The sequence below is a fragment of the Paramisgurnus dabryanus genome, chromosome 5 (genome assembly GCF_030506205.2).
Source record: "Paramisgurnus dabryanus chromosome 5, PD_genome_1.1, whole genome shotgun sequence".
Classification (NCBI taxonomy): Eukaryota; Metazoa; Chordata; class Actinopteri; order Cypriniformes; family Cobitidae; genus Paramisgurnus; species Paramisgurnus dabryanus.
This window is the reverse complement of record NC_133341.1, coordinates 13,006,740-13,015,597: the sequence shown is the minus strand read 5'-3', so window position 1 is coordinate 13,015,597 and position 8,858 is coordinate 13,006,740. Positions and strand designations below refer to the sequence as shown.

The following is an 8,858-nucleotide window of genomic DNA, read 5'->3' as shown; positions in this document are numbered from 1 at the left end:
TGTGCTTTGGCTGTGGTCCCACTAATCTGGACCAATGGCAAAAAGCTAAGCCTGAAAATAACCTGGCAAAAACCACAGTCCCAAATGGAGAAATATCCCGCTAAGTTATTGCTATTAGCAAAGTGAAAAGGACAGTGCTGACTACAAAACTGAAATAAGCCCCCTTTCATTTTTTCAATAGTTGTCCCAGATACCTCATTGTACCATGGATGTTACAAAACTATGAATCTTTAATATATTTACTACAGTACGGTCGTGGAGAAAAATCCACTCCAGTTTTACCTTTAATCAGCATTACTATATGTATTGTATCCATTTATGAGTGTCTGTTAAACAGCAAGTCTCAGGAATGACATAAACCACGTAATGTACAAGACACAAGACCCATAAAAGATATGATTAAAAATTAGGGTTATTCCAACAAATAGTCATTTTTGAACTGATCCTAAAACACATGTAAAAACATTAGTATTGTATTATTTTAAAAAAAGTGATTGTTTTGATCTAAAAACATTGCATCCTTTTAATTATGTTGACTATTTTGTCCTACTTCAATTTACGGCAAATAAATTTAAATAAAAGTAATATTTTTATTAGGAATTTGGCATAAAAAGTTTTAGTTGTCTGTAGTTTAACTCATACCTACTGTATAAATAGAACATAAATAGTACATAATCATAATCTGTATAATGTACCTCTTATGAACCAACATTCAGTACATATTTACAGCTGGAACAACATTTCTGTTGTTTCAGGACACAAACTTCAACCTGTGAAATTGACCTTACAAAATCTTTATTCTTCATATATTTACACATAATCTTTCAACATAATAATCCCTATCATGTATTTTTGAAATATGTTCATGTTGGTATTTATGTAACCACGCAACCCAGTCTCATGAAAAAACGTACCCTGACTACGTTGGTCCAATTTGCAAAACGTAGAGGGGTTACAATAATGGCCCTAGAATTGTATGACTGTTACATTTTTTTTTTCGCCTATTCTTTTAATGGCCCTTGAATTGTATGACTGTTACGTTTTTCTTTCGTCCAAGTCACGTGACTTTCAAGCTACCGGCCGTGAGAACAAAAAACATGGCGGACATTTCTCTCATTTTTAGGGGAAAAATCTATATTGTGAGTTAGTTTCTGCATAAAAATAAGTTTTGATTACATTTCTAGCGAGAAATATATATTTTATTTTCATAATATGCACTCAGTGAATTTACATAATCACTCGCTTGCTCGATGTTACGCAGATTTTTCAGATCTCGCCAGAATAATGTAAAACTGATACGTTTAGGTTGCTATGGTCGCTGCCAGGGCTCGTCACATGACGTCTTCTACAGACTATAATAAATAAGAATAAATAGGAAGAGGCAACAATAAATGATCTATGCCAGCGCAAGTCAATATTTATCTGGCCAGTCAACTGGTTTTTAATTTAAAAAATCCCTCGCAGTCTGAACTGCAACAGCACGGTCTGCGGTGAGTTAAACAACGTTCAACTGCAGGATCAATAGCATTCAGCGGTGAGTTTAACAACCCTCAAATGCGGTTAAAACAACATTCAGAGGGAAGCTTTATTTAAACCGCGTTCAACTGCAGATAAAACAACATTCAGAGGTGACTTTAACAACGCTCCACGGCGCGTGGGAGTAGCATTTTACGCGTTTTCTGATCATGTAGGTAAGTGCTTTGATTAACTTTAGACGTGATGCATGCTGGGTGGCAAATATTTTTTATCAAAGGCTCGTTGATGGTAATAAATATACATATAAATATACATTTTACTATAATACGATTGTTTTCGATTAATTAATGGGTTGTTTAATTATTAATTTGTTTATTTTAAATCCTGTAATTTAACAACTCTGACGTCATCGAATGCGACGATGCCAAGGTCCATTGCGATTTCCACTCGGTAAGTTGATGGAGATAATTCTTACATTTACACAGCAAAGAAATGTTTAATCGTGACAATAAGTTGTGTTTGGAACATTCTAATGTAACGTTATAAGGTAGCAATCTTAGGATGGTAAATTATATAAGTCATTAAACAAATAACTTTGTTGCACCACATATGCATAGGCTAATAGCAAAAGTAGCTAATTAAACTATTTTTTGTCGCAAATAAGTTGATAATGCAAGATACAGGGAAATGCAAGATTTTCAGTAGCGATATGTTACCTATATTACACTAGCTCGCAACAATTAAGCCTCTTTTAGCCAACATGATCAGATGAAGAACAGTGTTGCCAGATTGGTTTGTTTTCCAGCCCAGTAATTACTTAATAATCCACACAAAATTATACAATGAACTCCCAGAATGATCTATAATAAACAATACAACTTAACTCATAACAGCACCATTATTGTGGCTCATCATGTTTTAATATGAAGTAATTAAAGCCAATTTCAGCCAACACGATCAGTATAAATTATAAACATTTAACTGTACAAAATCAATATCACATAGATTTGAGCTTAAATTTGTGTGTGTGTGCATACATATATGTGTGTGTTTATATATAGGTGTGTTATTTATTTCTTTTCTGTTTAGGTCCTTCAACTCTTTATACCCCCATCACACACACACACACACACACACACACACACACACTCTCACACACACACACACTTTCTTGGTAATCTGTAAGAAGAGGAGGCAGCAGCACCAGAGAAGACACCTGAGCCGAGGGTGCATTGGAGACAAAGAGACACTGATGTAAATATTGTCTATGCAAGGCCAAGGTCATGCAGGAATCAACCAAAGAAAGGTCAGTATTGTTTATATTTTAAAATATATTTTTAGGATCTACACTGTTCAGGACTTACAGGTGTATAAAATTAATGGATACTACTTCTAAGGCTAATGTCAATGGCCAATCAGTTTGTTTCTTTATAATCTGTTTTATTAAAGCATTCTTATTTGCTGTCATCATCTGCATGACATAGATAACCATCCAGTAACTGGACTGTTAACATTAGGGTTTGGGAAATTAAAGTGTCGTAGTTTTTCTCTTTAGCTATAATGTTTTTTGTGTAAGGTTGCTGTTAGTGCATAAACAATACCTGCAGAATTATAAAGCTTAAAGTTCAATGCCAAGCGATATGTTTCCTTTACCAGGATTCCCCTTTCAAAACAGGAAAAATGGGACCTTTAAACAGAGAGCTTGTACCATTTCAAACTGGTAACCAGACTGTGCCACTAGCCTTGGGACAAGTTGGAATTTTGTATATATGTATATTATATATAAATGTTGCTTTGTGTTGTTTTTATCCTCTAAAGCTGATCACATTCAGAACACTGATCCTCCCAATGCTCCTGACACTCATTGTGAGGTGGCCTTTGCTCCAGAGACTGTTGGTGTGTACATCAATGTGTTTAAATTACAGTATATAACAGTAGGTTATAATGTAAATACATCGTTTATTTTCTTAAATTTGATAGAATACCGGACCTTTTACACTCAAAGCCATTCCATGAAGTACAATAAATGCTGTAAATGTATATTCATAAAGGGAAATATAAAAGTATTGTTTTTGTATACTCCATACTATTTTTTACAGAGTGCATTCACTGAACGATTTCTCAGGTGACGAGGCATCACCTCCTGGAACCCCAAGAGATCTTCTTCTGGCTTCCTCAAACTGGAGAACACGTCAAAGTCTCTTCAGAGAGGTGGAGGGCATGTGGTAGCACACATCTGCCTAAGTAAGTAGTTAAGCTACAGTAATAAGCTTTACTATTTCAATTATACCTTTTTGTCTCTTATTTCTGTTTGATGATGGATACTCCTTGTCAGCCACCATTATTCAATTACAATCTTATATTATTCAGTCAAATCAAACAATCTTAATTGTCCTGCACTGTATGATGTTTTTCAGTGTGGCTTGTACCCGTGGAAATGTCTGACAAAATCTGTGGTTGTTCACCAGAGTGAAGAACTTTGTTTTGTTCTGTTATAGTAGAATCTTAAAAATCTTTACATACTTGATTTCCAATAATTTAGCATTGATACAACATTTAAGTATGAAAAGTAGAAAGAAATGTATAAATTGTACAAAGAAATCAAACACTAATGAATCTAATTAAGGTTTATATTACAGGGAATGTGCAGTGGGAGACTTAAACAGAAGTGGGTACTGGCCTGCAACCCTTCAATTCACCACAATTTATGCCATAGATATCTTGTTTTCATTTCAAGAAATGAAGATGGCGGCACCAGGACTGTCCTGTCAAGCATTTTTTAAGAATGCTGGATCAGCGAACTGTCTGCTTTGGTCGTGTGAGTATTTATCCTACAGTATTGATAATATATTTGAATTGTGGGTTGAAAGCTGCTTGGTGCTAATGTATTTGTTGCACATTATTAGCTGTTGATTTCCTTATTTTTAATAGACTGGCAAGATCTCAGCAGACAGTTTTCAGAAAAGTTTTTTGAGTGGGAGACTGTGCGATTCAAGGTGGACAATATATGCAAGGAAGAGCCTTTCACCTGCCCTGCATGCACCCCAGAGATTATCATTTCAAGGATACTGCTAGGTACTCCAAACTTTGTTTCACAGTGTTTGTATTAAAAAGAAAATGGTAACACTTTTAGTGCTGCCTCACGATTAGTCGTGACTAATCATTTGCAGAATAAAAGTTTGTTTGATATTATGTGGGTGTACTGTGTATAATAATAATAATAAACAAACACGTATATAATTTAGAAACATTTGCATGTGTATATGTTTATATTTATGTTTATATTTTTATATATATATATATAATTCTTATATTTTTTCTTAAAATTATACATGTATGTGTGTGTATTTATATATACATAATTATTATACACAGTACACACTTTTATTCTGCAAAGCAGCACTAAACGCTTTACAATAATGTATTAGTAAACGCATTAACTAACTTGAACAAACAATTAACAATATCGTTTTCCAACATGTTTTAATTCTTGTTAATGTTATTTTATGTCATTACAGTAATTAATGTTAGCTCATGGTGTATGACTTAAAATTTACAACATTTGATTTTATAAATGTATTTGTAAATGCAGAAATTAACATGAACTAAAATTAATTAATGCTGTAGAAATATTGTTTATTGTTAGTTCATGTTAGCTAATGCATTAACTAATTGTTAACAAATACAACCTTACTGTAAAGTGTGATCTAGAAACTTAAATCTTGTGCATCAAGTAAACCTACACAATAAGTTATCATAAATTGTTTTGCCCCACTTTTAGATCTGAGGAACCGGCCATCTTTGAAGGTGTCTTTATAGCCAAGGATAAAGATGTTACCAGATTTCTGGACTACATTCACAACACAACCACAACGAAAAGCTTGCCAGAAAACAGGATGTAACCTGTAAATATTGGCCTTCAATAGTTGTGAAAAGCTGTCCAGAGCTCCAGCACCTTCTTAAAGGAACACGCCGACTTCTTGGGACTTTAGAGAGTTAGATAACCCCCAGAGTTAGATAAGTCCATACATACCTTTTTCATCTCTGTGCATGCCATAACTCTGTCTGACACACCCACTGCTAGCCTAGCTTAGCACAAAGACTGGAAGTAAATAGCTCCAGCTAGCATACTGCTCCCAATAAGTGACAAAATAACGCCACCAATTTCTTATTTATATGTTGTGATTTGTATCGTCACCTCGTGTACAAATAACAAGGGCATATGAGACATAATCATCTTTTAATCGTATATATACTGTGAACTATATTCTCAGAAGGCAAAGCACTGCTACTTGGGCAGAGTGATTAGCTAACTCTCTGCTCCTCACCATTCTCAGGTGCTGCGAGCAAATTATTCCGCCCAAGTAGCAGTGCATATATACATATACATATACATATACATACACACATACACATACACATACACACATACACACATACACATACACATATACATAAACTATACAAATTGAGAGCACTATGCTAGCTGGAGCCATTTACTTCCAGTCTTTGTGCTAAGCTAGGCTAGCGGTGGGTGCGTCAGACAAAGTTACGGCACGCACAGAGATGAAAAAGGTTTATATGGATTTATCTAACTCTGGGGATACAGTGAATAAGCTAAAGTCACAAAAAGTTGTCGTGTTCCTTTAACATGAACCCATTCCTTTCAGTTTTTCATGCCAAAGCCCATAATTTTAAATGTGAGGTATGGAAAAGTTGCTATGTGATAGAAAATAAAGTGAACATCTATATATTTTTTTCTTTAACTAGGTGAAATGGAGTGAGGCAAATGCAGGATGTTGCTGTATTAACACTAGGAGAGGAGGTGGGACAGTGCAGTACCTTCCTCTCTAGGATTGCAGTGACTACAAAACAATTGTGAAAAGCAGGTAAGACAACTGCACTAGTTATATAATCATATAATAAATATGTTGATATCTGACACATTTTCTGTGTTCGCAGGACGCGCAGACAATCTGCCTCTCATGGCCATGCGCTGGAATCAGCAAAAGTTTAACAATTTAGCCATCTTAATTACTCGTCGATATCAGAAGGTAATGAAATCAGTAGAATTTGTTTTAGATGTTTTGAAATGTGTCTGAGCAATGTTTGAAGCAGTGCATTAAACAACATTTGTTTTTTGTTTCTTGCTATCTGTGATTGTTTGTCATTGTAGACCAAAAAGCTCTGGAAAGCCAGTTAGAAAACCTAGAGTCCATGAAAGCCCAATTGGCAGTGACAGAAAGCTAATTGGAAGGCTAGGTCAGTGATATAAAGGAATGGGCAGATTGTGATGAAATAATAATTTGTTATATTATGAATGCATTTGACAAATTTTATGAAAAAGGACACAATTTCCAAAATGCTTCAAATATTAGTCTGTATCCCCATACAAGTTCAGAGATTATTTGAAGGTTGACTTTTAATACATATGACTTAAGACTTTTTTCATTATTGCATTCCAGACTCTGTACATCTAAGTCAGTTTGGAGACTTCAGGAGGAGCAGAAGATGCTTGTTGCAGAGATGGACCATCATTGGAAATCTCTAAGCTTGTGCTGATGCCATCAGAGAGCTGTCCTGCTTGTTTTCTAATGAGACAATGAAAAGTATGTATTTGTAATATATGGCATAATGGCAATGTATATTTTTATTTTGTTTTTAGTAAGAGTATAACCTATTAACTTAAATCTGCTAAAGTGCACATTCACATAACTACATATAGGACATATCCTCTCTAATCATTGAAGTAACAAGTAGTAATGAAAACACATTTTATTAAACCATAAGTGGCTGTAGGTCAACAAGTCATTGCACTTTTTTCTTCCTGAAATATATAACTACTTTCTAATAACCATAGGGACCAGCCGTGTGGTCCGTCGGATTGTCACCACATCCTATAGACTTTTTGTGCAGCCACCAATCAAAATTTGCCAGACTATGACTCTTCTGACCAGCAAACATTTTGTTGACTTATAGGGGCTGCCCTAATAAATATACTGTCTGTTTATTAAGTTTCTAATTAAAGTTATTGTGTTCCTCTTTTAAGATTCACCATGTGGCCTAAGTGAAGAGGGTCTAAAAGGTCTGCTGAGCACCATTCTCAGAGAGCAACATAAAATCAGAAAAATTTGCAAGCAAGAGACTGTTACCTACAAGTTTTGTCTGGAGCAGAGAACATCAACTTCTTGTACAGTGCTTCACCTGATGAGTACGACAGTGACTTTGACATTTCTGATGATGGTCTGTAATCCACAAGACTGTCACCTTCCATCATTCTGGACAAAGACTTCTAACTGTCAATATAAAGCATTTAATAAAATCTACTTTTCATAACCTTATGTAGCCTCTTTATTCACATAATACACATACTGTATACATGTACAATATGCTTCTACAACTACTCAGTGGTGGAAATAAAGTGAATAATTAAAGTAGGGGTGAGCGGGGCACAAATAAACATGGGGTTGATTGTAAGACGGTTACATATTTTTTATACAGGGCCAAGCAATCTGTGCTTTTGGTCTTTTTTCTGACTGTCAGAAGATGAATTTGTGTAATGTGTTTTGGTTAAGATATTGAACAGAGAGTGTTTTAGAGGCATGGAAGTAAATTTCTTTGTCTAATGTTTTTTTCTATTTTTGAGTTGGGTGTGTAAGTCACCAAATCCAACCTTGCATTATTTTGATCACTGTCTTGTTACCTTAAACATAACAGGTTTTTGAAACATGTCAGCATATAGCTGATATCTGGGATTGAAATCATTTTTACACAGCGGGGTTAGTTGTAACACAGTCGGGTAGACAATGATAGTAAAATGAAAACACTGTAAATACTAAAATGATAACTGTTAATACAATATCAGGGAAAATAAATCACAATTATGATTTTTTTTGTCTTAATTGTGCGGCCCTATAAAAATCTATATGCATTGATGCATAATGCAAGGATGTTAGATGAAGGATGGATAGACCAGTGGTTCTCAAACTTTTTCAGTGTGCGGCCCCCTTTGTGTACAGTGCATTCTTTTGCGGCCCCCCGGAATTTTTTTATGACAAAAACAGTTCTAAAATGTAATATTTTAATTAAACAAAACATATTAAATAATACCTAGTTGTGCTGTTGGTTAGTTGGCTTATTATTTTTTAGGTTTAATTACACAGAATTAATGATAAATGAATGTATTTTATAAAATGTCATAAAACTGGGCCCCCCCTGGCACCATCTCCCGGCCCCCAGTTTGAGAACCACTGGGATAGACATTCACACATTCATCTATTATAGGCAGATATATGAACATCCACCTTTATTATATAGACTGAATTGAACTGAATTATTTGTCTTTTAACCAAATTTTCAAACCCTCTTTTTGTTACAATGAA

General features: G+C 34.7%; 1 long non-coding RNA gene across 3 annotated transcripts; it reads left to right on the top strand.

Moving 5' to 3' along the window:
- The first annotated feature begins 1,703 nt into the window (after positions 1-1,703).
- Positions 1,704-7,817, top strand: LOC135755684 (uncharacterized). Of its 3 annotated transcripts, XR_010535588.2 has the most exons (12): positions 1,912-1,926; positions 2,566-2,782; positions 3,295-3,372; positions 3,576-3,720; positions 4,116-4,294; positions 4,408-4,551; positions 5,258-5,381; positions 6,247-6,365; positions 6,439-6,530; positions 6,653-6,738; positions 6,942-7,085; positions 7,526-7,817. It is a non-coding gene; the product is annotated as an uncharacterized lncRNA (long non-coding RNA). The 3 variants fall into 3 exon arrangements; XR_012336694.1 differs by having other exon boundaries at positions 1,704-2,782; positions 3,894-4,294; XR_010535594.2 differs by lacking the exon at positions 1,912-1,926 and having other exon boundaries at positions 2,599-2,782; positions 4,214-4,294.
- The last annotated feature ends 1,041 nt before the right edge of the window (positions 7,818-8,858 follow it).